This window comes from Dermacentor albipictus, chromosome 4, assembly GCF_038994185.2.
Source record: "Dermacentor albipictus isolate Rhodes 1998 colony chromosome 4, USDA_Dalb.pri_finalv2, whole genome shotgun sequence".
Classification (NCBI taxonomy): Eukaryota; Metazoa; Arthropoda; class Arachnida; order Ixodida; family Ixodidae; genus Dermacentor; species Dermacentor albipictus.
The window spans coordinates 159,477,940-159,503,431 of NC_091824.1; the positions used below are offsets into that span (position 1 = coordinate 159,477,940).

Sequence of the window (25,492 nt, forward strand, 5' to 3'; positions counted from 1 at the left end):
GGATCCATTAACGTGCCGAAAGCTGTCTATGAACACAGTGTCGCGGCCAGGCACAAGAGGGCAAAAAAGAAAAGCGCAATAGAAAAGCAACATTAAATAAATACATAAAGAAACATGTATGAATTTTGCACATTTCAAAGGGAAAAGCGCTGACAGTAGCCTTATGTTTAATGCCAAAATTTTTAGAGTGCGCCAACGGTTCCGTAGGTAGTCATTAAAGTCCAGGAAATTCTTTCCTGTGGCATCCGGTCCCTGATGTAAAAAAGTGGAGTCTGGACGCTGTAGTCTCGGAACAGGGTAGTCAGAACATCGTGTGTAATAAAGAGTTTGCAGCCAAGTGGATTAGTACCCGAGAAAGAGTAATAAGTTCGAGTGTGTTTGGCATATGACTTTCTTTTTAGCAAAGGGGGAGGGGGGGCTTGGCGACAACGTCAGTGCGGCCGCAGTATAGTACGCGTTTTCAGTACGGCCATTTCGAGCTATAGATGTCGGCGCATTTGATTGTCATGCCCGATTTTCGAACGCCATGCTTCCATTAAGGTGTGCGCCCTTTTGGCTAAGGAGTCTCGATATAGCAACACAGTTTTAACTGCATGAACACTTCGTTGTTCGAACTTCGTGGTCGAAGTGTGATGAAAGAAAGTGACGGACCGTTCAGCCATTCATTCGTTTCAAGTTGTGAAAATGGTGCTGACACAAGAAAATTGCCAACATTGCGTAAGCGCATACGCTGATACAAAGTAATGCGACAGACGTCATATTATTCAGGCACTTGATTATTTGGGAGTTTCGGCTGCGCCCATTCTGGATTGCGCATAGAAATTTTACAATTCCGTGTCGTAAAGGAGCTCAAAGGATATCACCGTGGGCTCTGAATACACGAGTCCGTGAAAGTGACAGGCTGTATTGCTTACGTATAGTGCCAGTCTGGTGCCACCGTGAACTGTGCGAGGCTCCTTGCTCAGTCGTCGGTGGTAAAGGCTTCAGCTGGTTGCGAAATTTCTGCAAGATATCGCTGAGACATTCTGCGAGACGCAAAAACTACCCTTCGCTTTCAAATATGTTAGTCATGAAATGACGTCATCATGCTGTCGTCGTCATCATAGTGTGGTCCTGATGTCGTCTTCGTCATTGTGTAAAAAAACCGTCGTAATGCTGTCGCCATCGTCAAGGCACCGTCATGGCCGTTACCACAGCCGTCGTCCTCGTTGTCGTCATTGGCATTGTGGCGAGGTCGTCGTGGTTGCCTTTCCGCGCTCATAGCCATTCCGCATGGTGTAGTAAATAAAATACAATAAAATTTAATTCTCCTCTGACAGCAGCGGCCAGGACTAACAGCCGTAGTAGCTTGACTAAATGTAGTGACTCCATTTTACATGGCAACACATGACAGCACAGAAAACAAAACAGAATGAAAACATGGGTAGAATTAAGTGCAAGAAAAAAAGAATTGCAGGTAAAATGCAATTTAAACTGAACCCAGAAAGATAACCGTGAAACTGAATGCGTCTTCTTCTTACCATGACAGCTGCGCAGCTGCAATATAAAGTTACAGCAACGAAGCATTAATTAGCGTTTGCCGCCACCATCATCACGCCGGGAAAACGTCACAGAATGTACGCAGTCACGCTGTGCATGTGCAAGTGACTACCCACCGGCCTGCCACTGGGATGATTGAAATGACTGCAAGATACGAAAGGATGTCTGTGTATTCTGCAAAAGAACGCTGCCCTTTAAACTTTTCTCCTAACTTCAAGTTCTGCGTGTGGTGCGTCGCTTCTAGCTGAAATAGCATGCGCTCGTTTTTGGCGGCTAGCCCTGAAAGTCACAATGCCGATAAAATCAGCTCTTCGAATTCTCTCGTGTCACCTTTGGCAGAAAAAGTTCATTTTGTTGGGTGGTCTACAAAGTGCTTCGGAGATGTCTAGTGACGTTTACGGCGAGGGTATTGATATGCCTCAAAATGTTGACATTTAACTTTCCTCTACAACTATAGAGAAAAAAACAGTCGTATTGAGCAAATTGAATATGGTAGATGAGCTTGCATAAAGAAACAGAGAGATAGAGCAAGGTAACGAAGGGAGGCTAACGAGATGTTCATCGGGCCATCTTTCTAGGGGAAGGGAATGAGAAGGCAAAGGCGAAAAGCGAGAGTAGAGAGTTCACATGCACAGTAGTAATAGACACAGATAGTCCTAAACGTCTTCTTCGGCCCTTCAATTTTAGAAAAGCGACTTGACCACGCTTATGGGTTTTCTGGATTTATGATGGGTAATGCTATAGTCACTCAGTAACTTAGCCTATGTAAAGGGTCGACCGTCCAGCTGGCTGAGGGTCCTGCGAAGAGGACGCATAAAATACGCAGTGGACAAGAAGTGATACAATGGTGGTTGATGTATTAAGACATTAGTTGGCGCGCATAAAAAGAAAATCTGCTCTGAGAAAGAAAAAAAGAAATTACGACGTACCTCGTTTCCTGGGATGGCTTTAAAAGTATGAAGTTCTGACATACAATAAAGCGCCCCACATACACAAAGCATGCGAACATAAACACGCACGCATATTGACGCTTTACACGATGCTCGTGATATGACAAACCTACAACGTGTCCTACGTTTCTGACACCTGTACCTATGGTGGGCAGTCGTCATCTCTTGTCGCTGCGTCCTGGCACTAAGGACATTAGGCACAAAATGCTTAGGGAAGCGAAATTAAAGCCGAATTTTCCAGATAACTTTACCCGTAGAATAACGGGCAACAAGTGCGCGAATAATTTGCTGCCGTACCTGCATCAAACAGGGAAGCACACATTTATTTGACGCCTCTCGCGAATTATTTTTGTGTATATTTTTTTTTACATATGCCTCGAGGGAAGTTTGCCGAATAAAAAAAAAGATAGACGTTGCTCGCACTTATCGCCCACATAAATCTCACTAGTTTCGTGTTTTATTTACCTTTATCGTTCATGAAGTCAACTCAGATGCTTCGAACTTGGTTAAATTTCCATGTGAAACTGAGGTAACAAAATAGTGAAAATAAGTTGTCCTTTCGCAAGTTGCTTGTGTGGCTTTCTGAGATGATTTTGGATGATTCCAGCTTCTCAATTTCTGCGGGCAGGCTGTGCAAGTTTACTGATCAAAACTCTCTAAAAAATGTGTGCAGAGAGAATAATCATAAAATAAGTAAAGAAGCTTGAAACTTGGGCTGAGGCTGTGGTTGTTGCGTACTCCTGTGATGCGGCTGCAATTACCTCTATGTCGGAAAAATCAGCCGTTGCCTATATGCATGCTGTCGAGAAAATTGCTACCATGTAAATGTGCATATATATCTCTGACATTCTTTTTTTTTTGCGATGAAATGGAAGACGCGTGGCTGTCAATTGTACTTTGATAGTGGCAGAAATAATGAATGAAGCAAGAATGAGCCTAACCGGGAGATTATTGAAGCGAATGCGATTAGAGACCTTGATGACATGCCTTTGAGTATGCCTACTATTGCGCTAAATTGCTTGACTTGATGTGCGAGCACTGGTTTCATAGATTTCATTGTTTGTCACTTCTTCCTGTTCTTTTGTTGTTGTTAAAGCGCAAAATGACACGCCGTATTATTGCGCTAATGTCTGAAGAATATAAAACAATAACAAGGTTACAAGACTGAACTTCTGCAAGTAGCACATTTGCATATGTGTACATGCCCTTTACTTGTCTGTTGCCAGTTCTGTCTTCCTTATTCATTCTAGTTTCTATTATTTGTGCAGTGCAGATGGTCAATCCGAACTATCGCCTCTTCGGTTTCTTATTGCTTTTTTTTTTGTACATCATTAACTCGCCTCTAGCCACCTCCACATGGAGGGCAGCAAGACGGACACCGCCTAGTCCATGGGCATACGCTTCCTTCCTTCTCTCTCCCTCTCTCTCGACGTACTCAAAGCTGCTTCACATTATCATCCACATGGCTGTGACTCACCGAGAGAGCGTATACCACACGGAACATTACGCGTCTTAGCATAATCCAACTTACATGCCCACATAGTTCAATCGCTTTGGCGCCAAGCTCCCAAATTAATGGTCTCTGGCTTGATTTCGAGGCTGCTTCGTGGGGAACAATCATACACGCTTCCTCAAGGCAACATACTTCGCTGAGAAATTCCCTATCTAAGAGCCATTGCTGTTAAAAATAAAACGTAATGTGTTTCGCTGATATGCGCATGACCGCAAAATAAGATTCTGAACAATATCTGAGCAGCGTCGCTATGCACAAGACGCATTGACAAAAACGAAAGAAAAGAAGACAGTCAATGAAGGCATGAAGTACAAATTAGCTATAATTATTTAGACTTGTTTTGACGCATATACATCTTACTTCGCACTCCCTATTGCGTCTGTCTCGTGGTTAGGCCATTTTGATAGCACGAAGTTCTTCGAATAGAATCCGAGTAGTTATTCGAATATGTCCTGCGGAAGTTCGCAGGCAGGAGATCAAATAAGGAAAAGTTTACGTGCATCTAAATTAAGCAGCATACTACAAAAAATAATAATAAAGGAAACCAGCCTGAGTTTTCTGGTAAGGCATTGAAAGAAAAATTCGGGCAACTCAAATGACAGAACCTGTGACGGCTGCCCTTCCAGGTAAGTAACTCAAATAGAAAAGGAAACCATGATACATTTTTCTTGATCTAAGTAAAAAAGTACGTACAAAGATATTTTCTTAAGAATACTATGTGGCCTAAAAGCATCTTATCTTCTTCTTTTCGCTATTATCACAAACTTCGTTCATTCGGAAATACTCACCCTGTATGTGAAGTGACTGGGCCGCTCATTCACTGGGTGTCTAAACCTTTGCACACGATGCTAAATACTTTAGTGACGGTGGGAACTTGTATGACTGGTTATTCATGTTACACTCTTGTAACTACTCATTTAGCGGTATACGTATCTCCCTCTTTATCCTGTCACTTTCACCTCCCATTTAGGGCTACTGCACATAAATGCTACACCTTAGAATGCGCTCGTGTACGCCAAGTTCCAACTAAAAGAACAAGAGTAAGCTGCACTCAAGTGAAGCAAAGCAAACCTTGTGCCGTCAACCGAAGAGAACGAAATGGGGCCTGCGGAAACAACGGGCCAGGCAGCCTGTCGTCAGACCATAATTAATCGTTGCAAATCGATCGTTCAGCGGATGACTGAGTAGTGGCAGGCAGTTATAAGACATGACGGGAAGGTCCTAGTGGCGCGTTCCCGGGCGGTGCCTGGCGTCCAGAAATCGTGATAAATAGGACGCGAACGTCGCGCACAATCTCGCTGCCTGACAGCGCAAAACGACCGCTTACCGTCAATACGCAAAGCTTCGGCCGCTGGCCGCGGTGACCTCAGTTACTAGAACAAATATCTCGAAGTCCCTCTTTCTTTTCTTTTACTTTGTATTTACCCGTCGCATAAACAATGTTTCACGTTCTGTAAAAATGAACGCACAACAAGAATTCTCGTGCGTAAAAGCTGCGCATTGGCTTCTGCGATACATGTGGCTTACATTTAATTGGTTTGAACTTTTCAAAGGTGATGCCGGCGTGAATACAGCAAACTAAGCACACGTCCAATTCTATTCATTCGTCGTTTAGCTGGTTTGAAAGCATTTCTGCATTTGAAAGAGAGAACAGGCAAGTAAAAAGCGGGACGCAATTGGCCTTCGGGAGGGGCACAACGCCAGCCTACACTTCAAAAAATGAGGGATAGAAAGTGAGTGAAATTTGTTTCCAGTAAACGCATGTCTTTTTTAGGTCTCCTAGTACTAATATTAGCTTGATTAATATATTATTAATAATTCTACACGCTTTAAAGTGGGTTCCCACGAAGGTATGTGCCATTAGCATTGCATCGTTTAGTATAATATGAGATATTAAATCATTTGTCCCTACTCTCTGAATTGTGAAGGATGTTTTGTAATCGGAAGCGGCAATAATTTTCAAAATTAGCGTGAATAACGGAGGCACATGCGTCAGCACCATTACACGCAGCTGCATCGCATGCATTAAAATGGGCATGCGATATTTAGATTCTTTCAACTGCACTTATTAAAAATAAATACACACCGATTATCCCAACTTCAGCTCTGTCTTTTGTTGTATAGATAGTTTTATTCAAGCGATGGAAAGAGAGGGGGGATATAAGGAAGACAAGATTTTAGCAGCATTTCAAAACCCATTTGAAGACTTGAAATTCCTAGCAGGTTAATACGAACGTTATCTACAACAGGGGTTAATTTCCTCCCACTGTAGAATACATTTAAAAGCGACCTGTCATACGTTATAGTCATATGTCAAATAGAAAAATGTTATTAAACCCACTTTTTCTGTGTCGCCTGATATGAACAGAACGCTTGCTTATCATATGCAGTCTCTTCAACAAAATGCCACCGTGCACATGTTTTTTGGGTTCTTTGCACAAAACGCTCAGGAAAGCGCTGTCTATAATGAGTGCCTCAACAAGAGTGTCGTACTTTTTTTATTTTCAATGTTTCCTTCTCAATGTTTTCCTTAGCAGCTACGCCATGTCAGCGTCTCGAAGCGCTCTGCCACAAAACTTCAGGTTTTGCTACGTTAAGTGTCACGCACCCTGGTTGTTGGCGTCATTGTCGCAGGACCGACTATCTGTTATCCTCTTATCCTACTTCCCCCTCACCATTCTTTTTTATTGGAATTGTGTTATTCCCAAAATTTAGGCATTCAACTGTGCCAAGTTCTGGTTAAACCCATTGTCTTTGTGTTCTCACCTGCCTCTCCCTCTCGCACTCTTTCAGGCTTTATCCGATTAGCTTAAAGAGATGCATGAAAGTTTCCTGTTTCAATAAGAAATACCGGCTTGAGATCCTAGGCACGAAAATTAAGCAGCAGCGTTCCCATCGTTCCAATCAGGAAGCTCGTACGGGGAAGATAAACGTTAAAAGATCAAAGGAGAAAACTTAGAGGAAACGTGTTTGCATGCGCAACCATAAGCGTGGCTTAGTCAAATTATTTAAAGCAGCTAGTTAATCCATGGAATGATGAAATAGTGTTCAGCGCATTCATCTTGGTTGTTATTCCGGAGAAATAGCTGTGTGACCAGGTCAATTTCAGCGCCCCACACTGTTGGTGTTTTTTGAATGCTATTAGTGTTGTAATATTTTCCATGTAAATTGTTTTGCTTGTGTACTTGTGTGCTTGTGTACTTATGTTACTTGTGTACTTCTGTGTCGAGCTTACACTTGATACGTTGTATTTCTTAGCATTATTATTTAATTTAAAGCTTGCCATATTTGTATTCTTTCGCATGTTGCTCTTGCCTGAGGGTGAAAGCTATTTCGCACTAGCCGCTAATTTGTACAGGGGCCAGAGCTCAGTCAGGCTGCAATGCTAAGCTTTTACATCCTGATCCTCCGTTTCTTTATCAGAAGTAAAAAAGAATGTAAATAATGAATACTTGTTCAATTAATTATCTTCATTCAAACGTTTGTGCTTTGCTTACGAGGGAAATTAGCGCAAACAAAAAACAACTCGCACTGGAAGAAATTGTGCGGATCAAGCCCACTGTGGGAATCGATGTAAGCGAAGCTTTCTATGCTGTTTGCTTTGAATGACGATAATTAGCGGTGATGTTGACGACAAATTTTCAAGTTCAATGTTTAATCCAATACGAGAGGGGTGAGTTGATGTTAAACGTTACCTTGCGTGCGCCACCGCTGTTTGACTGCATTGTACACGAAGCATACAGGAAGATATGTTTGCTTCAGGTGTCGTTGTGCGCCATTGTTCATAAACTTTGAGAGAATTGAGCACTGTCATTGCCTCACATGCCACATCGCATCGTGGCCGAAGTGTAAAGCATTAATTTAATTATCCGGCTGTACATAGGCGAACCACAATTGGATTAGGAGGTATGCCGTATTGGCGGACTCCGGATTAATTTTGACATCCTGGTATTCTTTAACGTGCGCCTAAATCTAAGTGCACGAGCGTTTTTGTATTTCGCTCCCTTCTAGATGTGGCTGCGGTTGTTATAATCGAACCCGTGACCTCGAGCAGTGACATAGCCGCAAAGCTGCTGTGGTGGATCCTCTTATCAACAGAAGTGTTGATTTTACCAGCGACTGCTTCCGTAGTCTTGCATAGACCTTGCCGTGATTTAATGCGGCTTTTCCACTAAACGCCCTGCGTCAATTGCCCGCTTGACATCTTTCAGAAATGTACTAATGTAATTGAGTCTAATGTAATTTCAGAAATGTACTGTACGTTGAACTTTATCGAATTTATCCAATTTGCCCACAAGCATTGTCGTGTCAGCGCTTCCTCGCCTTCTCGCGCCACCTTTTCTCTCTCCCGCCCTTCTCCCATGTATCGGAACTGCGAGCGAAGAGTGGCAAGGCTGTCATTCACTCGCTTGGTTACTGCGTCCGTTCCACTCATGCCCAGCCTATTCTCCCTGCCTCCTCTCTGCCACTCTATCTAGCTCCCATCTGGACCTACACGTTAGTAGAAAGGTAAGGGCTACAGTTTATGCAATCCATATGCAGAGGGTCAATTACTAAGGTCAAGAGGCTAATGTGGCGATGCCTGGAAAGCTCCAGTGGGCATTGTGCACATGGGACGCAATGGAGAAGTCCAAACAAATTTCTCGCGTTGCTTTTCCTCTCTGTCACGCCCTCCCCCCCCCCTCCCGAAGCGGCGTGCAAGAGAACAGCAGCAGTGGAAAAGTCGAATGTATAGGCAAAGAAAGCTTCACTTTAAAAAGAAAATGACAAGCGCTACACTTTGTCCTTCTTTGCGTTATGAGTTATCTTTATGTTTGCGTTAATTTTCCTTGTCAGCAATGCACGAACAAATAATCCTACAATTAATTCGCCCTGCTCTGACTTAGAGCGGTTGCCCAACTGATCGAGAGTAGTGCAGTTCCTCTTTGCGAACAGAACGGAGGACACTCGTAGATGCCGATGTATTTCGACAAATAACATTTCTTCTGCTTCACCTTGTGCCTCCTAAATACACTTAGGGAAAGAGAGAATTCAAATGAACACATTTTAGTCCTGGAAAGCTCTATCCGGATCGTATCTATGCAAAGAATTAGTTCGTAGCCGATGCACCTACTGCATAGGTAAAACAACCGCGCGACTCAACTTTATGGAACCTTTACTGCTTGGGTATTTTCTTTGTTTCTTGATTATACGATTAGGTGCTCCGTTATATTATTGCTGAGTAACCAAATATATTATGCTGGTTAACCAGTGGGTTTTTATTTTATCCAATGTGCATAGGAAACGAGCCGCGTCCCATTAAAACCGATGAGAGTTGCTAGGTTAATCTTTCAGTATTTTCTCTCTACCATTGTACAGTGATGAGGTATTTGTAATTTACACTGTGGTAGCGGTTAAAGCAACTCCGTTGAGTCTTCCGCTGTCAGCGCGATTAGAGCAGTGGACCTGACGGCCAGCACCACGTCGATCAGCTGGAGGAACTTATCAGTAAACCATTGGCGAAATGCTGACGTCTGCGCTTTGTAAGCTAGAAAGAAAATCCACTACCTTGACAAAGAGAGGAAGAAAATGCCTAAAAACGATCATCTCTCATCTAAAAATGGAAAAAGAAAAGAAATAATTATTTGAGAACAACAGAATATATACAAGCCTGCGGAAAGGTGCCGGTCGTCAAGCGAAATTACATGATGATAAACAACAGTGTCGCGTTTCCTTTTCGGTTGGGCGAAGCGACTCATAATACGGCAGAGAAATGTGCTTGAATTTCTCCCACTATGCGACCTGAAGGACTCCTCTAAAATATGACTTAGTCAACGTGGCCACTCCTTAATGTTGCACTACGTACTTGGACCTTGGAGCAGAGCTGGCTGTGCCTTGCGTGTAACGCAGGCTCTCTTAGCCTTCATTGGAGACACTGGCCTCGAACAGACGCTCCAGTTGCTTGTTGCTATGTGTGCTTTTGTATGTTGCACGTGTGTGTATATATATTATTGCGTCATTTGATTTGTCCCCCTCGTCATGTGGAGCAGCATGCTATAAGAGTAGGTCCGGATGGCTGCACTAAACAACGTATTCTCACTGTCTCGCGCGCGCCTCTACTTGCTTTATTGCGTGCTCATGTGTGTTGTGCTGCTAAGGCAAGCTATAAGCTCACTCGCCCCTTTCATGGAAAATGAGCGGGTGCTGAGCGTTCACGAAAGGCTCTCCCTGAGCATAAGGCGTGCCCGGAAAGTCCAGGATGTATGGAGGACGTTCAAATGAACCAGTTCCTACGAGCTCATGTGAAACAGCGAAGACGAAGACGAATAAAATGAAACTTAAGCAGAAAGAAAAAGCGGCATTTTCGTATGTAGCCTAATATGTAGCTAAAACCACGGCGCATTCAGTGCACTTCCGTAAAAAAAATGCAGTTTCTCCTGAAGGGCGAAGCGCTGGCAGCCATAGACAAGTTCACCGCTGCGCTTGAAACACTCGGACATGTTCTAACTGTGCGCGGATGCGGCATACGCGGGTGCGTCGAAGTTTCTGGCAGATTTTAAAGCTGTACACGCCGTGTGGAGCCTGAATTTGCAACGCGCAGGAGTCATTGCGCTGACAGTAAATAACGGCGCCAATGAAATGGCATAATTTTCACATTCCGTGCGCTAATATATTCTTGTGCGTTTTAATAGACTGAGAAGAACTCGGGTAAAAGGCACGCGCTGCGAATTAAATGTCCAATTACTTCTGTTTTGTTCTGCAACCAGCAAAAATTTGAAGGGATAATTGTGAAGAAGACAACTTTTTGGCCGTTGAATATTACTTGCATATGCCTTGCATATTCGGCATGCGTCAGCATGTGATATATATATAATCATTGCATGCAAACATCATAGCGGCGGCAATGCCAATGGTGCGATTTTACCAGCAGGGTCCACATGGTTGCTTTGGCAGTAACACATTTCTCATACTTGCAATAATTTAGACGACCGAGGAAGGAACACCATAACTTTCTTGGGTAGTTGCGGGCGCCCGCTCTTTCAACGTACATTATTCGAAAAAAAAAAAAAGGTAGCTCTGGAAATGCTGCCCCAAAGCTGTTCAGTGTAACGAAGGGGACGATCATTCCTAGATATTGGTTAAAAGGTAAACAAAAACTCGGGGCACTTCGCCGATCAAATAAAGATTTAAAAGAAAAGAAGATGAAGAAGATTCCTAGATATTCAAGGGAGCTGGATATCAGTACATTGCGACGCATTGACAGAATAACCAAATAAGCGTGATTTAATTCCATGGCGAATCCAGGTAAGAAAGTGCTGTTTTAAAAACAGCGAGTGACACGGTATAAGGCAAAAATACGTGGCTGAAAAATGAAACTGTGCGTATTCTATAGTAGCACACGTACGCCAAGCTACGTAGGGACACAGTTAACAGCTGTTTCAGCACGTAATGATAAGACCAAATTAAAGGGCTAAGAATCCGAGTTTTTCAGAGCAGTTGACAAATGGTTGATATCTTGGACCGAAAGATGCACCCACGATATCAAGCTCCAGAGTTCCAGCTTCTCCCTCCCCCCCTAACCACATCATCTCCTAATATATCCTAAATACTTCGACAGTGTAAACTACAATTTGGTTTGCTTCCGCGCGAAACAAAGTAAGGTGAAAATTTACCGAGGGAATTCAACGTCCCAAAGCAACATTGGTTCAATGAGAAGCGACCTCATGTCGAGCGCGGTGTGCTATAACCATCGAGATACCGCGGCGCATATAAGCGAAGAAGAAATAAAAAAAATATTCACGAGGCCACAGGCGTCTTACCTGTGTCGATGACTCGCCGATTTGAGGCGGCAGTCAACAGCGCTGTTGTAGGGAATGGTCCACAGGGTGCCGACGAAAGCGCTCCAGGAAAGCCGCAGCTGCAACCTGTTAGATTCCCGCGTTCGAAGAGGGGGCACAAAAGCGGTAGTGGTCGCGGGCGCTCTGGGTGTGGGCCTTCGACGCGCAAAGTGGAAACACCAAGAGTTCCTTTTTTTTTTCTGCGCCTTTTCTTCCCCAAAGAGAAAGTACGAGCGGCGCTGAACAAAAGGAGCGGAGAAGAGGCGCGTAACTTTCGGCGCAGCCTAGGCTTGTTCGCGTCCGCGGGAACCGAGAGAGCGCGCGCGCGCTTCGGGCCCGCTCCCGAGACCCTTTCTTCGCGCTAGTCGGCCGCGCACTGGAGAACTGCACGCCGCCGAGTGCGCTGCGATCTCGGGGAGAACCCCGGGCGGCGACACCGGGGAGAGTCTAGAGATGTTCCCCCCCTCCCCCCCCCCCCCAACCCCCAGCTCGCGCGCAGGCGGCGCGCGTCGCTGTTCGCCAGGCGTTTCCAGCGCTCGACGACGCCAGCGCCGCCGCTGACAGCGCCGCTATAGCCGCTATCGGTACGCCTCCGCTTAGGCGCTTTTGTTTTCTTGCACTCTCCTCCTCGAATCCCGTTCGTGTTATTTCTCTTTCCTGTCGTCCCGCTAGTCCATCGCTCCTGTCCCCACTGGATTCCCTCTTTCCCTCGGCACCTTTCTCGTCGCCCTTGGTGCCGGGAGATTCTCTTGCCACTTCCCCCTCCCCTTGCCGCCAGTCGTTCAGGTGACAGCCCTGGGCGAGAAAAAATGCTCTGTTACCTTCACACCTGTGTGGAAGAACAGCGATGATTGACGACTGGCGACATTTAAAGGCGCAATGCAGCACCTTTGCGGTGGGAGACACCGGGCTGAAGAAGGCGACATTATGCATTGCTACCTTGCAGTGCCCTTGAAATTACGCCCAAATGGAAATATACCAGTGTTTTTGCCGTCTGTAAGCACATGAATGGTGCTGATACGGTTTATAATCGAACCTGCCACAGGTTCTCCGCAACGACATGCTATAGGTACTCAACCACTGCGGTCTGTTAGTGCCGAAAAAAGAGCGGGGAAAAGAACATCTCCTTTTCCTACCATCCCACTGAGGCCACCCCGTTGGAAACTCCATCTGGCAGACTGGCCTCTCTTTACTGAGAAGGCCACTCTGGATAACATATCACATGAGCTAACTATAGATGAAATGAACGATCAGATCACCGCCTGTATACTTGCTGCAGCAGCAGAAACAATCCCACAATCGTCAGGCTTCCTAAGAAAAAACCTAAAACCCTGGTGGACGAAAGAATGTACGCAAACAAAAAAATTACAAAACAAAGCGTGGGGTATCTTTCGGCGATACCCAACACAAGATAATCTACTCTCCTTCAAAAAAGCAAAAGCGAAAGCCAGGTACACACGCCGACAAGCAGAAAGACAGTCATGGAAAAATTATGTATCGTCTATAAATAGTTCAATAACATCCAAACGAATGTGGGATCAGCTTCGCAAGTTTAGAGGCGATTACGCTTCTTACACTATCCCCATACTGTCACCTCCAGGCACACAAACAAATATAGAAGAACAAGCAGACATATTAGGGCAACATTTCCATGATATATCAAGCTCGAAAAACTACACTGCTGCATTCCTGAAACATAAGCAATTAGCAGAAAAACTGAAGCTTCCGACCACAGGAAGTGCAGAAAGACTGTATAATGGCGCTTTAACACTTCCAGAAATTAACAAAGTGCTTACTAGTGGCAAGAAAACAGCACCCGGTCCGGACAGGGTACACTATTCAATGCTAGCTCACCTATCCCCTAAAGCAGTTGAGACCTTGCTTCATTTCTTCAACATAATCTGGGAAACGGGAAAAATGCCCAAAGAGTGGAAGAAAGCGATCATAATCCCGTTCTTGAAAGCTGGAAAACCTCCCACAACAGCAAACAGTTATAGACCCATAGCACTCACAAGTTGTCTTGCAAAATCCTATGAAGCCATCATCAACATAAGACTGACATACATCCTTGAAACAGAGAACATGCTAGATAACCATCAATGTGGATACAAGAAAGGTTGCTCCACAACAGATCACCTAGTCCGGCTAGAAGACGAGATACGTGCGGCCTTTTTACACAAACAATATTGTCTCACTGTTTTCTTTGATTTAGAAAAGGCCTACGACACAACATGGAGGTTTGGTATCTTAAGGGACTTAGCAGATTTAGGAATCCGAGGTAGAATGCTCAAATGTCTAGCCGATTTCATGTGCGACCGAACATTCCAGGTGCGTTTAGGAACGGCGCTGTCACGTATATTCATCCAGGAAAATGGAGTACCACAAGGATGCGTACTAAGTACAACACTCTTTATAGTAAAAATGAACTCTGTTAACAAAGTCATCCCCCCCTCTGTTATGCACTCCATATATGTGGATGATCTGCAAATAGCGTGCCGCGCTTCAAACTTACAAACATGTGAAAGACAGCTCCAGATAACAATTAATAAACTAACCGAGTGGGCTGAGAAAAATGGCTTCCGCTTCTATACTCAAAAAACCGTTACGGTGCTATTCTCGCAAAAACGAGGATTGTGTTTAGACCCGGTTCTAAAATTGAATGATGTCGCGCTGCCGGTAAAACAAGAATATAAATTCTTGGGAGTAATCTTTGATGAAAAACTAAACTTCCTAGCCCACATTAAAACACTAAAGATTAAGGCAAATAAAGCACTGAATATCCTACAGGTTCTGTCTCATAAGCACTGGGGTTCCGACCGAATCTGTCTTCTACGTATTTACCGGACTCTTGTGCGTAGCCTTCTAGACTACGGCTCCGTGGTTTACGGCTCAGCCAGGCAGTCCTACATCCAACTACTTGATCCAGTACATAACCTTGGATTGCGACTGGCAAGTGGTGCCTACAGAACGTCACCCATTCAAAGTTTATATGTTGAGTGTAATGAACCCTCATTACAGCAGCGCAGAGCATTACTAACATTCTCTTACCTACTCAGAATTCAGTCATCACCGCGACACATATGCTACAAAATTCTTACACAGTGCAACTCCCGCTTACACTACACAAGTAAACCGAACATGATCAGGCCACTTGTCCTGCGGTATGAGCAATACTGTCAGGATTACGAGATCCCCCAAGAAGTCCTCCAGGTTGCCAAGAAACCACAACGATTGGCCCCATGGTACAATTTTACACAGTTGTGCGACTGGTCATTAATACATTTAAAGAAAAGAAACACTCCACACGAACACATCATACAAGAATTCCGTGCTCTTCAGGACAAGTATAAAAGTCACATGGAATTCTACACGGATGGCTCCAAAACAAAAGAACACGTGGGTGTAGGGGTAGTAACAGAAAATTGGGAAACAAGTATTCGTCTACCAAAACATGCTTCTGTTTTCACTGCTGAAGTTTATGCTGTATGGGTTGCAGTTAAAAAGATTATCACTGGCAAGCACAAAAACACAGTGATATACACTGACTCCTTAAGTACACTGAAGGCTCTAAATCTGAAATCTGAGTGTGAACCCCTGTTAGGGGACATACTAAACATGGTCGCACTGAACAAATATGGGAGATCAATCCGCTTCTGCTGGGTACCAAGTCATGTTGGGATACCGGGTAACGAAGCAGCCGATACATGTGCATCGATGGCAGCATTCAAAGACCTAATAAACACAGCACTTCCATGTAAAGATAATATCCGTGCCATTAGGAAGGCCTTGACGACAAAATGGCAACACGAATGGGACCATTGTAGAGAAAACAAGCTATATCTCATTAAACCAGTACTTGGCGAGTGGAAGTCGTGCAACCATCAGGAGCGCTTTCTTGAAGTAGCTCTATGCCGACTACGCATTGGCCACACACACCTCACACACAATTATCTACTTACAAAAGAAGACGTGCCAACATGTGAGAAATGCCAAGAACAACTAACAGTCATGCATATACTACTCACATGCACACACATTGAAGTACAAAGACGAAACTTTTTGCACAACCTATATCAAATGCACATACCTTTACATCCTTCTTTAATTTTAGGAGATGATCCGATAATCCCATTACCTGACCTGCGTAAATTCCTAAACGACACTGGCTTTTTAAACAAATTATAGATTAACACGGCCTTTCTACTCTTAAATAGTATTATAAAACACCTCGTGTTTGGCGCAGCATAGCCTCAGTCGCTTTTGCGCCACTAAACCACATTTAACTAACTAACTAACTAACAGTTGAGGAGGAGGGAAGGGCTTAGAGACTTGGCTGTGCAGCATGAGTAGAGGAACAAAAATAAGCGGAAAAGAAATAACGTGAACTTATGGTTTTTCTTGCGAGGCATGTTGCGGTAAATCTTGCGCGAGTAGCATGCCTAAGGTGGCGACGAAATCCAGCATGGTTCACCACGATTTCTCATGATGACGGGACTTGACTTATGAAGAGCCTAGGCGCAACTTTCAGAACACATCTGCGCCTTGTTGTTAGAGCGAAATGTGTGAGTCTTTAATTCAAAGGAAATAAGCGTCTGCGTGTAAGATGACGAAGTGTGCATAAGTATCCTTCGCGAAGCTATTGTAAACCTCTGTTATGCGGCTCTTATATAATGTAGTGGACGCATATGTCGTTGAACTTGTAGCTGCCTCTCATATATCAGTAATGAGAACACAACGCTAATTTACTTGTAAAAATTTAAAGAATATGGCCACAAGTTCAGCGTTCAACAGAGTAGCTCTTCAGTTCTACCGAGCACCGTTCGCCGACATCGACAGTTCGGATGCATTAGGGCGAGGCAGTATTTGTATAGTACGGCACTTGAATGCGACGACATTTTGACGGAGCAACGACATTTGTACATGGTGATATTTCGACGCATCTGGATGTATAGGAGAAGACTCGGTCTCATTTGCCACCAAAATCTAGAACTTTAAAGAAGGAAGGTCGCATTGTGTTAGTGAAAGCAATCTCGAGCTTGCCGTGTTTAGGTTGGTCGACCGTTAATCAGAAAACGCAGCAGGGGCTTCACCGTCTGTTACACGTAAAGTATGAAAGACAGTATATTTTCTTTAACGCTTGCGTGACGTGTCATACCAGACACTTATTTCAGATAAATATTTAAGAACTAATGAGTTTTACCTTCAATACCCCATAGGTGTTGCCTACACCATCAGAAAACATTGTACAAACCGTCCTCGTGCGCGATACCTGTCAGCCTGCCCTCATTTTCTCCACTCCACTTCTCCCTTTCCCCTCCCACATCCTCTAACTTTCACGCACGTCTTCTTGCACAAACAATCCCATTATTTCAATAAACGTATAATCATTTATACGGATCATATTCGACTTTCCCGTCAAGGCCTCCGCTGCAACTTCGATTTCTCCGCTCCGAATGTTCAGTGGAACACTCCTGTGCAGGATGTATCTGAGAACGACCACCGCAAAATCATCCGCAGTCCTCTGCGGAGCAGCTGCCTGGCGGTCCCATGGCGCCAATTTCTCAACAGGTGGGTTGTTCTTGCAAACGCCTGGAATTCCCATAGTGGCTGAGCATGTGACCCGGAGCGCGCTTCTACCTATTTCACTGGTAGTTACCCGTGGCAGTACTTGTCTGCCTCCCACAGCAGTGGCGGAGCCTCGACTATTTCACCAAATCTGTAGTGTGAGAAGAGGCGCCCAGGGCCGGTATTTTGTAGCGATGCCTTTTCTGATTCTATGCTTTTTCAGGCTTTTCGCTCTTGGCCAGTGGTCAGAGCGACGGCCTGCCCACATTATCAACGGGATCAGGCGGCCGTGTGTGGTGGATGATAAGAAAAGCATGGAATAAGGCATAAGGCATCGCTACAAAATAGCGGCCCAGCAGCCTTCGCAAATCTCTATAGGGCCCCCTTTCAAGGTGAGAATCCACATAAACAGCTGAGCGAAAGGTCGTGATACATCTCCACCCATTAGAAAAAAGAAACCTGGTTGGTTTCCTGCGGCACCAGAATTATAGCCCAGTACCTGCCGTATACGAGGTGAACGCTTTACCATTTCGCCATCTAAGCGGGGAGATAGAGAAAAAGGCAAGGGTAGGAAAGGCCGGGAGCTCAGCCAGACCAGAGTTTTATTGGCTGCCACGACAGTTTGCCATCTCTTTGTCAGTTTCTCCGTACAGGAACGACTCTCTTTGCGACATCGGGGAGTTAAATTCACCATGCTAACTGAGAAATAGTTCTATAACTAGGCGTCCTCTCCTCTCGTAGGCCCACGTGCCTCTCAATATGATACTACGTCTTTTGAAGATCGACGAAACTTCCTGAACTCCTCTCCGTCGCAACGACCTTTGCACTCACACTTGTGCAACAACCCTTCCTTTTTCCTTTCTTCCGTCTTTCTATTCATATTTCCCTCTTCCCTGTGCGTAGTAACCAGTCACACGTTCTTCCGGTAAACTTTCTTAACTGGCCCCAAAATTACAAATAAGCAGATCAGGCTTAACCATAGAGGACGCGGGTGTGGACGCTCAAGCTTAATGCTATCATACAGCGTACGCCTCTGGCAGCTGTTGACGAAGCATGTCGGCCACTGGTTACTCACGGCAATTCTCCAAAACCGGCTTGCAAACATTTGTCTGTCTTTAAGGAAAGAAATCACTTCGTCGCCCTTTTGCTCTCTCCTGGTGAATTGCCTCCAATCGGACAGGGGAGGAAGGGCTTGAGATAAAGTGGTAGTTTACTACTCTGTAACGATTGCTTATGCAACGTGAACAGGTCTAAGGCAGCAAAGTGAGCCTAGTGAGTGTACGTTTAGGTAATATCACCATGACCACAGCGTCTGCTCCTCATCAGAGCCGCCATATTTGCGTTTGCGCGGCTTCCACGGTGATGCGGAAACTCTGTACCATCAGTGGGCCACAGGAGGTAGGGCGAAAGCAATGCAAGGAAAGACTAGGAGCACCTCGAAGTCGGGATGTTTGTCGCTAGCGCTAAAGCAAGACAGCAAGCAAGAGAATCGTGCCCAGGGGGTGCTTCGGGTATACTCGGCTGCCAGGATGCGTAGTCCGTAGCCACTGTTCTCCACGGGACGCAGGGTCATACTTTGGCGCAGTCTCTTTAGCAAGGCGACACCGCGTCTACGAAAATAAGGAAAAGACGGATCTCCGCACTTCGCCGTTCTCCTCGCCGAGTCGCAAATTAGATTACGCCACGCTGCTTGCTCCTTCCGGGTCAAAACGCGAGGGTACGGTCCCGGATAGTCCTTGAGAGTCCCACTGAGAGTCCCGTACGTAAGTACATAGCGTGCACGGCAGTGTGTGCTTGCTCACGTGTCGTAAGTGGCCGCATGAGATTCAATCCCGAGCCACTAGTGCTAGCGAACCAGCGATCTTGGCAGGATGTAGAGCGGCGCAGATTGAGTTCCGGAAAGCCGGCGCACTTCGCGTTATGTTGCTTGCCATCTTCATGGCCCCAGTAGCAACCACGCAGGGCTGCAGCAACCTGCCGTATAGAGCAGCTGTTTCTCGCTGAAAACAACAATAAATGGACGAAAATCATTGCGACAGAGGCAGTAGAAAATCATTTCGACAGAGACAGTAAAAAAGCTACCGGCGCACCTAAGTATACCTGATGATGTATAAATGCTAGAGCATTACTGGTCGCATAGTTATGTCACTTTATTTAGTGTTGCGGCAAAATGCACTGAATTTAGTGCTGCTGTGGTATGTTTCCGAGTGTAATGAGGTCGCCAAAACGCATGATGAAGAACCAGCCATATTACGATCACTCAGCTGAGTTTTATTTGCGGAGTTCTCATTAAAGTAGTGTTTCACGCACATAGCGTTGAGCGTTCTTTCTTGATGACGCAACTTTTCAGCACAGTGACACGACTTTGCCGAATGATGAGAGCACTTTTCCAAGCGGCACCATGGTGTTGACACTATATATATATCTACATCGCGTTTGTAGGCGAACTCCACCTCGTGCTCGGGCATGTCGTAATCGTCGTCCCACGGGCAGCTGAAGCGCGTTGGATATCATTCGTCCTACATGGGCTCCGGTGACGGCGCCTGCGGTTCCCCAACAACGCAAAAGGCAGAGCGAGCGGCTGCAGCCAACGCCTCCTAGATATCCGGCCTGTGCGTTCTGCTTTATGACGTCATGCTACTAGGACTGAAACTTCCGTTGCCAAGTCCGGCGTGACGAAAGCGATGAGGTCAGAATCCCCGCGGCTTACTCGGGAGTGTTCCCATCGCATCCTATAGTAGTCGGGCCAGGTAGCATGACGTAACGGATCAACGTACACCGGCCTTGTGCTATCTGTGCTATCTAGGGGGCGCCGCTGTAGATCGCCGTGCTTCCTCCGCAGCCGCTCACTCTGCCGTCTAGGGCACGGCTTCCCAGAAAGCGCCCAACCACGTGCGCAGGCTCGAAGATATTCGTCACTGTCACCTGTCGCAACGGTGGCTGCAATGCAACGGCGGCGCAATGGTGAGCGCGCTTTGCTACGTTACGCTGGAGCAGAGGATCGAATCCTCACTGTGGCCACGTTTCCAGAATTCTAGTTAGATGAAGATCCCGTAATTTGTGTGCCGTTTTTCGTTTACGGCTTTCTGATGACGGCGGGTCACATAGTGGGGCAAATAACGCTCCTGCGTTAATAGAAGGCCCCTTCGTCATCATCACGACGCTGCCACGACGACAAAGAAGGCGGTGTCGCTCGTGCATCGTCAGCAGTCAGTCATGGCGTGAAACTCAGTGGTGTAATGGCGGTGTTTGGTCGTCAGAGGTCTGACGACCGAACGCCGTAGCTTTTATAACTGTATGTTGCACCGTGTTTCTTTCATCCTTTTTTTTTCTTTTAAGAGTTTGGTTAGCTTTCGTTGGGACACAAAGGTAAAGGATGAGCTCCCCGATTATGTGTAGCGCTTTGTCCCTGGACGTCTACCTCTTTTCTTTCTTTCCAATTTTCTTCTGCTATAGGGTTGGATAATCACCTAGCAGTTAATGGAACGCCTGCATAAGATTTTGTTCATGAACTTGTACATATATACAAAGTGAAGTTAAGGATCTCGTCAGCCTGTTTATTCTTTCCATACCGCTCTTTATAATGCATCGTTAGCGCGCCTTTCTTCCTGTATTTGCAAGGTTTCCCGTCGTAAGAGTTCACATGTTGCTTATAATTCAGCCTTTCATCACGAATTTCAGCCCGGCATGTACCCTCTATTCAAGATCAGAATTATCCTCAGCTGCTGAGCGAGTAACTCGCTTTTGCACTAGTGCATTTTTAGCGCTGTGTCTGTGTGCTTTCTCCGCGAGCATTACTTCCTGATGTTGCAAAAGATTTTTTTCAAGCTCGTAGCTCGCCTTATGAAGTGCGTGCAGGGTCGACAAGAGCTTCTTAAGCAATCACAGAACCCGTCACCGCACAAAATCCTTTATTATTTACCAGAACGCTAGGCACTAAACGTGCCTCTCTGCTAATTGAATGCCGCCCAATTAAGGATTCAAAGAATCTGCTTCTCGACGACACACTCTTTTGAGATAAGTTTTTATGCGGTCTTTTTTTTTTCTTAGTGTGCCACGTTTGTCGCCCGTTTTCTGTTTAATGAATAAGTTTGGAACTAGAGTAGCGTGAAAGAAGGAGGAGGAGGAGGAGGAAGTAAACTTTATTCCCTAAAAAGAGTAATGCAGTGGTCAGGCCGGATGTCTTCATCTTCTATTGGTTGATGACGATCTACGGCCTGCATGGTTGGCGCCCCTATTCCAGGGCACCACTGAGCGTGGCTGCTCGTCGGGCATGATCCACCAGCCTCCGTTGGAGGCTAGGGTCACCGCTGGAGAGCACGCCCTCCCACTGCTCCGCACTGGGATTTTCTATTTTGTGGAATGCCTTATTCGTATTGCACTCCCATGTGATGTGATAAAGTGTGGGTATTGTGCGACACCACGGGCATGTGTCTTTGCATTGACTTGGGAACATTTTGCATAGTATATGTAAATTTGGGAAAGTTCCTGTCTGCAGCTTTCGCCAGTAAACTGCCTGTTTTCAAGTGAGCGTATTGTGGGGTGGGGGATATCTGATTGTCATCCCTCTGTGGTAATTTAGTATGTCAGAGTACGTTGGGATCACTGTCATGAAATCCTCAGGATCTCTGTTTAGGTCCGCTCGGTTTGTATGCTCGCGAGCGATCCTATCAACCCTTTGGTTGCCCTCAATCTCAGTGTGCCCCGGTACCCAAAAGATGGTGTGTCTAATGCGTTTATTCTGTTGGCCAGCGCGGAGGAAGGCTTGGAGCGTTTTTTGACCGATTCTGCCGTTAATGTAGTTTCGGCATGCTTCCTTGGAGTCTGTTACAATTATAAGGGATCTATTTGTGCGATCGCCCTCCACAGCTGCTAGAGCAACAGCCATTTCCGCTCCCTGGGTTAACGTACAATCCTGTGCCGACGCGCAAGCGATTTCCCTATAGTCCGAGTCTATTACTGCCGCGACGACTCTTTGTTCAGTTTCCCATCGTTCTCGGGGATATACCGCGGCGTCCGCGTATACCATGTTCGCCTTGTTTGCTAGGTATTTTTGTACATATTTTGCCCTAGCGTACCGCCTGGCTGTGTGTAAATTCGGGTGAAGGGAAGTGTTCCGCAGCACACATAGCCAGTTTGCAATTTGCGCCATCCAGAAATGCGCCGTCTTGTGCGATTGGCTCGCTTGTGACCACTATTGACGATAATATTGAGGCTTACTATCGCATTAGTTACGACAATATTTTAAACACGCACGTGCGCAGGCAGATTGTAAGTGTTGATCCTTGCACTCTTGCATTGTTTAACACACACACACACACACACACACACACACACCCATATATATATATATATATATATATATATATATATATATATATATATATATATATATATATATATATATATATATATATATATATATATATATATATAGCGTTTATTATTACGATATGATCGTGCAATGCTCAAGAGACGACGAGCCGCCGCGAGAACGATGAAGTTAGTCGGTGCCCTTCGCACGAGCGAGTGTCAGCCTGGTTGCCTGGCTCCAGTGTAAATAGCGCGTAAATAGCATCCTTCGTATGTGTCTTTCCACACGTAACATCTCTGGTGGAGGTCAGTGATCCCCGTCCTCACCACGGAACTCCGAAGTGGTCGGCACACCGAGCTTGTCACCATTCCTCACTGTGACAAGCCCGCCTCTGCAACGGCTTCGGCTTGTCCGACTGCTCCAATCGTCACGGTTGCCCCACATCGTGACCCAGGTGTGTTCTCTGGCCTGGACGGACAGGATGTCGACGACTGGATCAAGCTCTATGAACACGCCAGTGCTAATAACAGGTGGGACCCAACGATTATGCTCGCCAATGTTATCTTTTATCTCGGCGGCACCCCACGTGTTTGGCATCAAACGCATGCTGACGAAATAACCAGTTGGGGCAGTTTTAAAGAAAAGCTACGGGGACTGTTCGGCGACTCCATTGGGCGCAAGGCTGCCGCGAGAAGGGCTCTTGCGTCTCGTGTTCAGTCATCTACAGAGCCATACGTTTCCTACATCCTCGACGTCTTGGCTCTATGCCGTAAAGCTGACGACAATATGTCCGAAGCAGATAAAGTGGCACATGTGCTAAAAGGCATCGCCGACGATGCTTTCAATTTGCTTATTTTCGGCAACGTCTCGACTGTCGGCGCCATTATACAAGAATGCCGTCGCCTTGAACAGGCTAAGAGCTGCCGTATCTCACACCACATTGCGCGGCTACCCAACACTGCTGCTACGTCGACACGTGAGGGTCGACCGCGTCAGACCACCACCTGTGACGACGTCACCTGTATTGTTCGCCGCGAACTCGAGGCCGCCTGTTCGCCAGCCTTCTCCACGACGCCTCCCAATGCGCCAGCAACCACCATTGCGATGATTCAGGCCGTCGTCAGACAGGAATTTCAAAACATGGGTCTGAACACCGTGTGTTCCACGTCTCGACCCAGCTTTCCCCAGTTCTCTAGCGGCCCTCCTCGTCCCCGGCAGTCCTTTTCTGCCACATCTCGCCGCAACCCGTCCGAATGGCGTACCTTTGATAACAGGCCCATCTGCTTCCACTGCTGTCGCGTCGGCCACGTTGCCCGTCGCTGCCGCAACCGATGGCCACCACCTCCTCGGACTTACGCCGCCACTTATTCCCGCACCTTTGGACCTTCTGTACCCTATGCCACCCGCCACGAACCCACTACCACTGATGTCCCTGCTCCGAACCTTCGCTACAGCCGCTCGCCCTCATCTCGATGCCACCAGTCTCGTTCGCCCCAACCCCGCCGCTTCTCTTTGCCGCCTATCGCCTCCTGGATCCAGCCGGAAAACTAGGCACTGCAGCTTCTGGAGCTGAAGCTGCGTTGTCAACCCTGCCCTCAAAACCTCTGCTCACGTTATCTACGAATCAACACCTTCTTGACATTGTCGTTGACGCCTATCCTGTCACTGCACTCATCGATACAGGTGCACATCTTTCTATTATGAGTGCTGCCTTCATATGACGACTCAAAAAGCTCCCCATCCCAGCGTCGGCACGCCTTGTCCGCGTTGCGGATGGCGGTACTATGCCTGTCGTCGGCATGTGTACGGCACGTGTCAGCATCGCCGGCCGCCACACCCCTGTCCTCTTCACCGTGATCACTCATTGCCCCCAGGACCTAATTCTCAGCCTCGACTTTCTCTCTGCGCACTCTGCTCTTATTGACTGCTCTCCCAGTACCCTTCGCCTTGAGTCGCCGATGCTTCCAGAACCTTCTGACGCACCCCACTGCCGCTTACGCTACACCGGCTTTCTTCGCCTGCCGCCATAGTCCATAGCCTACATTGAACTGTTGTCTTTCACACCATGCAGTTCCTGATGGCGAGTACCTCGTCACTCCTCTGCCCGACATCCCAATACAGTATGACGTCACCGTGCCTCAGAGTGTACCTACTATTACTGCGAACCACACTCGCATGCCTGTCTGTAACTTTGGATTAGCTAAGCAAATTCTACCGCAAGGTATTTGCCTTGCCACCATTGATTGTCTCGGCGACCAATACGTGGCAGCGTTATCCGCCGACGGTTCTCACGAGCTTAGCATGCCCCTCGCGCCAGCCTCGGGCGTCGATCCCAACATAAAGAAAATGGTTGCGACGGACCTGTCCTCTACGCAGGCTGAAGACCTTTGCGAAGTATTATGGTCCTACCGCGACATTTTCGACTTCGACGATCGCCCTTTAGGCCAGACGCTCGCGGTCAAGACGCGGATTATTACTGGCGATGCTGCGCCTTTTCACCGACGACCGTATCGAGTTTCTGCGTCGGAACGCCCAGTCATTCAAGATGAAGTGAACAAAATCCACGGTAAAAACATCATTGAGCCTTCATCGAGTCCCTGGGCGTCACCTGTGGTGTTTGTTAAGAAGAAGGACGGCACGTGGCGCTTCTGTGTAGACTACCGTCATCTCAACAGCATTACAAAGAAGGACGTCTACCCGCTCCCACGTATAGACGACGCCCTTGACTGCCTGCACGGTTCCAGCTGTTTCTCGTTTATTGATCTTCGTTCGGGATATTGGCAGATTGCTGTTG

General features: G+C 46.4%; 1 protein-coding gene and 1 long non-coding RNA gene across 2 annotated transcripts in view; one reads left to right on the top strand and one right to left on the bottom strand.

The window, feature by feature from the left end:
• SPR (Sex peptide receptor) overlaps positions 1 to 12,230 on the bottom strand; it is a 221,058-nt gene extending 208,828 nt beyond the window's left edge. The window contains exon 1 of the mRNA XM_070537750.1: positions 11,802 to 12,230. The gene's annotated coding sequence lies outside the window, so the exon portion shown is untranslated. The remainder of the gene's footprint in view (positions 1 to 11,801) is intronic.
• Positions 1 to 25,492, top strand: part of LOC135915779 (uncharacterized) — a 95,059-nt gene that overhangs the window by 38,812 nt on the left and 30,755 nt on the right. The gene's annotated exons all lie outside the window — the stretch shown is intronic.